Raw genomic sequence first — 6,000 nt, 5'->3', positions numbered from 1 at the left:
ACAGGAATACTAACTTGTTTTACTCCAATGTGCATCACGGACACCTGCTTGCCAGGGTCAGAGAAGCTTTTGCTTTGGCTCTGGGATGTCAATATTTTAAGGAACTCTCTTGTGAGAAGACAGCTTGTGTATTTCACAACGAGACAGTAGAGGTAGCAACAGACAGCTAAAAACTGAAGTTGCTGTGGACATGAACTGCCACAGCTGAATAATAATAAACAACAATTAATAAATATATAAATCAATATTAATTGTGGTGCATCAATAGCTGCATGATAGATTGTATGAATGCAGTCCATGGGGGGGGGGGGTAAGCTGTTGAGAAGCACAAGGATAGAAGCTCTTTGTCTGGAGGTGCGCGCTTTTGTCAATCTGAACCTTTTCCCTGACAGGAGCAGCAAGAACAGATAATGGGCAGGGTGGGAAGGGTCCGTGAGGATGCGATTTGAACGCTGCAGGCATGACCACGAGTTCTGACAAACCTTGAAAACAAATCATACCTCCCAAGAACACAGGAACCAGCGAAACACACCAAGAGAAGCTGTCTGGTTGACAAGGCAGCATGTTGTGATGTGATGGCTTTTCCTGACCCTGCTCTGGATGATGTGTGGACAGCTGACTACTCCGAGGACCTCAGGTGGTATGCTTGGTTCTATTTTTGGGGGTAGTTGTGGAGATGAAGATCTAAACAGAAGTTCCTCTGTTTCATGTTCCAGCTTACACACAGATGTTCTGCTGGTTTCCTACATGTTCCCTCTGAGGAGCTCTACCCTTTTCTCCTTTCTTCCTCTCTACCTCTCTTCATGCCCCCTCCCCTCCCCTCCCCTCCCCTCCCCTCCCCTCCCCTCCCCTCCCCTCCCCTCCCCTCCCCTCCCCTCCCCTCCCCTCCCCTCCCCTCCCCCTCCCCTTCCCCTCCCCTCCCCTCCCCTCCCCTCCCCTCCCCTCCCTTCCTCTCCTCTCCTCTCCTCTCCTCTCCTCTCCTCTCCTCTCCTCTCCTCTCCTCTCCTCTCCTCTCCTCTCCTCTCCCCTCCCCTCCCCTCCCCTCCCCTCCCCTCCCCTCCTCTCCTCTCCTCTCCTCTCCTCTCTTCTCTTCTCCCATTGTTCTCTCCATTGTTCACGTCAACAGCTGTTCTTCTTGAGTGATGAACCCATCTCACCCATCCAACAGGGGAGAAGCTAGACAGCCTATACACTTACTCTTCACATAAGGGATGGTTTGTTTTGACTACTGCCTGCTACCCACATGCCTATGTGATGTGGTGCAGCAGTGTACAGGGCACTGCAGGGCCTGCCAGAAGGAATGTAGCTGTTTAACTGTATTCTCCAAGACACACTGTATGGGTCTGAACTGGCAGTGAAGGAAGGAAGAAGGATTGCTGTATTGTTTTGACATTTGCTGTGTTATGTTTATATTTAACATTTACATTTAAGCCATTCAGCAGACAAGCTATGTGCAAATATTCCATATAGGAAGTACAGGAGAAGATCGAGGATCAGAATTGCACAGTTCTTAAACAGTATTTTGGTGGTCAGAGTCAAAGAGCAGTCTGTATTTAAGAGCCATGGCACAAAGTAACCACATTTCAGATATCAGTAGCTGTGAATAATAATAGCAACAGCAGTATCTTAACTACAGTCTCAATAATAAGAGACCTTAATGCAAAGCAGCAAAATCAATGACAAATGATGAGTGCAACCTCCAGCTCACTGCAGTTTCCTGTCAGACAGTGGGTCAACAGGATCTCAAGGAACACCTCCCCTGCTTGCTCAGAACTATCATGTTCCACACTTCTCCTTCAGTCTGGCTGCCTGACTAACTAGCATGGCTCCAACCCTACCTACAACATCTCGCTCTCCCTCCTCTCCTCCCCTCCAGCCCCTCCTCCTCTCCTTTTTCTTCCTCCCCTCCACCCCCCTCCTTCTCTACCTCCTCCCTCCTCCTATCCTCCCTCATTCTCTCTACCTCCTCCCTCCTCCCATTCCTCTCTTTCTGCCCCCCCTCTTCCAGAAGGAGCTGACCCCCCCCAGCCGCTGAGGGGGCCAGCTGGACGCTAGTTGCCCCGCCCCTGTGGGGTGACCCCGGGTGCTGTCAGGTTTTCCAGGTGCTTCTCTGTTCAGGCTCATCCATCACAGTGTACAGCTGCAACCGCCCATCCGTCAGGGGCCGGGAACTTGAGGGGCAGGGGGGTAGGGGGGGGCAGGTGGGGCGGGGGGGTCGGGGGGGCAGGTGGGGCGGGGGGGTAGGGGGGGGCAGGTGGGGCGGGGGGTCGGGGGGGCAGGTGGGGCGGGGGGGTAGGGGGGGGCAGGTGGGGCGGGGGGGCGGGGGGGCAGGTGGGGCGGGGGGGTAGGGGGGGGGCGGGGGCCGCCGTGCCAGACTACTGTCAGCAGGAGGTCAGGAGGTTAGGTTTAGGGTCTGCAGGAGGTCAGGGTTAGGGTTAGGGTCAGCAGGAGGTCTTCTCTTCTTCTCTTGGAATGCTACTCACGATTGAGGTGAATTTGTTTTAGGCTGCTCAGTACCAATGAAAGCAGTAGAACATTTGCAAAAAAAAATATTCTGAGTTAAATTAAACTGATTTCAAAATGTTTCGTATCGATCGCCGTGTTTGAGCCGTGCTGGTAGAGGTTGAACCACTAGGGGGTGCTGCGTCTCACAGGACTCATCCAGGAAGCAGGACATTCCCCACCACATCTCTCAAGTCAGGTGGCTGACTGGTCAGGAAATCGCCTGTTCGATTCCCGGCCGTGCCAAATGACGTTGTGTCCCTGGGCAAGGCAATTCACCCTACTGGCCTCGGGGAGAATGTCCCTGTACTTACTGTAAGTAGTCTGGATAAGAGCGTCTGCTAAATGACTACATGTACGTCTCTCCTGTCTGTGCACCACCTCTCTGTGTGTGTGCGTGCATGAGCATGTATGTGTGTGTACTGTACGTGTGTGTGTGTGTGTGTACTGTACGTGTGTGTGTGTGTGTGTGTGTGTGTGTGTGTGGATGTGTGTGTGTGTGCCTGACACAAGCCTCCCTCCAGGATGAGGGTGATGAGAGGCAGGTGATGGAGATGGCTGACTGTGGAGAAGCCACATCCTGCACGGGTGTGTGCACATAAGTGTAGCAGGTGTCATCGCTCGCTAGCATCACTTCCCCCGCTCTAGCCCACCCGGGCTTCGAGCCTGGGTCCTCTGACTGTGTATGGTGAGACAGGACTTCAGGCTGATGACTCTCCAGCATCAGATGCTGTTGTGGAAGCCAGCTGACACCAGCAGGTGAGCCACTACCTTCTGGGATACAGATCATGTCTTCTCCACCATGCTAGCAGGTCTGGCCTGGCTGAGAAAGCGTTCTTCGCTTTAGCTATTAAACTCTTGTTTTCATTTTGAATGTACAAATATCTAAGTTCACGCTAAGATGTAAAGTAAACTCAAACATTAACTAATATTATTTCAAGAAACTTGTGGTCCATCAATATGTAACATGCGATCAGTCTGCTACGAGGACAAGCAACTGATTCTGGTTCACCTGACAGCGAGCCAAATATGCATCCTTGGGAAATGTGTCAAAATAGAGCTACCTACTCTTGAGGAAATGTACATGAGCTATATGTGCTGGGCAGACAGTCTTTCTCAAAGTTCAGAAAATAACTTTCTTTAAGATCTGGACAAAGTGGACTGAGTACAGTAAATCCATTAGGTCAGATTTTTGTTGAAGAATTGGATTGGTGACAATGCAATGTAATTAATGTAATAATTGATGAATTCATTACTACCTTTAGTTCTTACCTAAAGATGAGCGTTGTAATATGCTCAGAGAGAAAACTCATGGTCACTTGTAAGTAGTTTGGGAGTGTGTGAACAAACTGCAAGAAAACATATTTGGAATGTAATGACTGTAATTGTAAGGTATCTGATTTAATTAAACCTTTGTCAATTCAAATTACATGTTCCAAATGACTTGATAATTGAAATATATTTTCAAAATAAAAACATTAAAAAAAATGTATCCATGTGTATCTCCAGGACGTAGGCAGAGTAGTCGCTCTGATCCTCAACAGCCTACCTGCCCCATCACAGAGAGCTAGCATGCTAGCACTGCTAACACTGGAACTAGCTGGCACAGCTAACCATGGAGTTAGCTTGCACAGCTAACACTGGAACTAGCTGGCACAGCTAACCATGGAGGTAGCTAGCACAGCTAACACTGGAACTAGCTAGCACGGCTAACACTGGAGCTAGCTAGCACAGCTAACACTGGAACTAGCTAGCACGGCTAACACTGGAGCTAGCTAGCACAGCTAACTCTGCATCCTCCCTCATTAGCTTATTCACACCAGCTTCCTGTCAGGTCCAGATACGAGACAAGCCACCCTGCTAGTGTAGGTTTTCCTCAGATTTTCGACCTGGCTGGGAGCTGATGATGGCTTGCAGCTGTGCAAGGCGGAGTGCTGGGTCATGGAGGGTTTTAGCACCGTGTTCTCCAGTCAGCATGTGAAACCTGAGCTGAAGGGTTCACACCTGGGGAGAGGAGAGGCAGGTGGGAAGGCCAGGCCTGCGGTCAAACACACACACCCTCACTGGGAACACCACCAGGGGGTCTGTTACACTCTCAGACTAGGGTTGGTTAGTGAGATCTTGAAAGTAACACAAAGTAACCAGGGTGTTATTAGATGTTCCTCACAGTTGGCACTTACGGGGCTGATCCACGGATTTCATTGCAGTGAGTTGGGCAAATAGACTCCACCCAAGTATTTGACAGTATTTGCAAATATAATTTGATCCAGGCCAGACGAAGCCCAGGCCAGGGTTCCAGACTTCATGACTGGTCCCAACACATCAGACGGACACAGAGCCGGACACACAGAGCGTCCGCTAGCCCAGGCTAAGACTGGGAGGTCTGGGTGAGAGAAAACGTGCGGCCCTTATCAAGAACTGGTTCTGATTCCTGGAACTCTCCTTAAGATCCGTTTATACCCTGAAGAACCACCACAAACCCTCAGCCCTTGGAACGATCATGTCCTTGTTACTCTCATTTTCCCCCCGCGCTGACAGAATGGGTCTCTCTCTCTCTTTCTCTCTCTCATCTGTCTGCCTCTCTCTCCCTGTACCGCTCTCTCTTTCTCCCTCCGTGTCTCTCTTATCTGCTTCTCATTCCACCCCTAGTAATTGAGAGTGGCTGCGGGCCAGTGGAAGTCTGGGAGTGAGAGAGAGAGAAAGAAGAGAGAGCAAACTGGAGAGAAAGAGAGTGAGAAAGAAGCGAGAGAGAGAAAGAGAGAGGGAGAGAGAGGGAGAGAGAGAGAGAGAGAGAGGGAGAGAGAGAGCGGGGGGGGGGGGACAGAGACAAAAAAAAAAGGCATTGCTGGAAAGTGGATGGAGAGGGCAGGCTCTCACTCACAGGAGCAGCGTTTGTGGAGCTGAAGTGTCCAGAGCTCAGCACTGGAGCCATGGCCAGAGGACCACTGTGAGGCTGGACACACACTGACACGAGAGCGACACACACTCTCTCCTCTGGTAAACTCACACTTTTGCTTGTTAGATAATTAGACCTAGAAGTTGAAGTCTGAGCTGTTAAAGATAACATACTCTGAAGCCGTTCATTGTGCTTTTGGGCTTCGCGTAAATAGTCTGATGTGTAAGGCTTGTCTTTCAGGGTTTGCTGCAGATGTATTGATAGTAAGGTAATGAACACATTGTTTGCTGCGGGGAATTGCGTGTTTGATTATAATTGCACAGTGCAGAGAATGGTAGTGACCTCGAACAGATTGAAGATTTGCGTTGTTAGTCTTGTGTAACTGCAGGCCTGGTGGAAGTCATTGCCTTGTCTTTTGAGGTTTATTTACTATTCAGATGTGTTTCTGTGTTGTGTGCTGTTTCTCTGCCAGTGTGAGGGCTTCTAGATATGTCCCTGACAGCTGCACACTGAAGACATTAGGAACAGAGATAGGTCGTTTGTTTGTGCCACTGTCATATGCAAGGAATGAATGGAATTATTTAACTGAAGTTTGCTGGGCG

The 6,000-nt window shown here is 49.9% G+C and overlaps 1 protein-coding gene across 1 annotated transcript in view; it reads left to right on the top strand.

Annotated features, from left to right (window-relative positions):
• The first annotated feature begins 5,395 nt into the window (after nt 1-5,395).
• The window catches only part of col21a1 (collagen, type XXI, alpha 1), a 36,556-nt gene continuing 35,951 nt past the window's right edge, over nt 5,396-6,000 (top strand). The window contains exon 1 of the mRNA XM_084709979.1: nt 5,396-5,499. The gene's annotated coding sequence lies outside the window, so the exon portion shown is untranslated. The remainder of the gene's footprint in view (nt 5,500-6,000) is intronic.

Source organism: Hypomesus nipponensis, chromosome 11 (genome assembly GCF_054491055.1).
Source record: "Hypomesus nipponensis isolate SF chromosome 11, ASM5449105v1, whole genome shotgun sequence".
Classification (NCBI taxonomy): domain Eukaryota; kingdom Metazoa; phylum Chordata; class Actinopteri; order Osmeriformes; family Osmeridae; genus Hypomesus; species Hypomesus nipponensis.
This window is presented reverse-complemented; position numbering and strand designations above follow the sequence as displayed.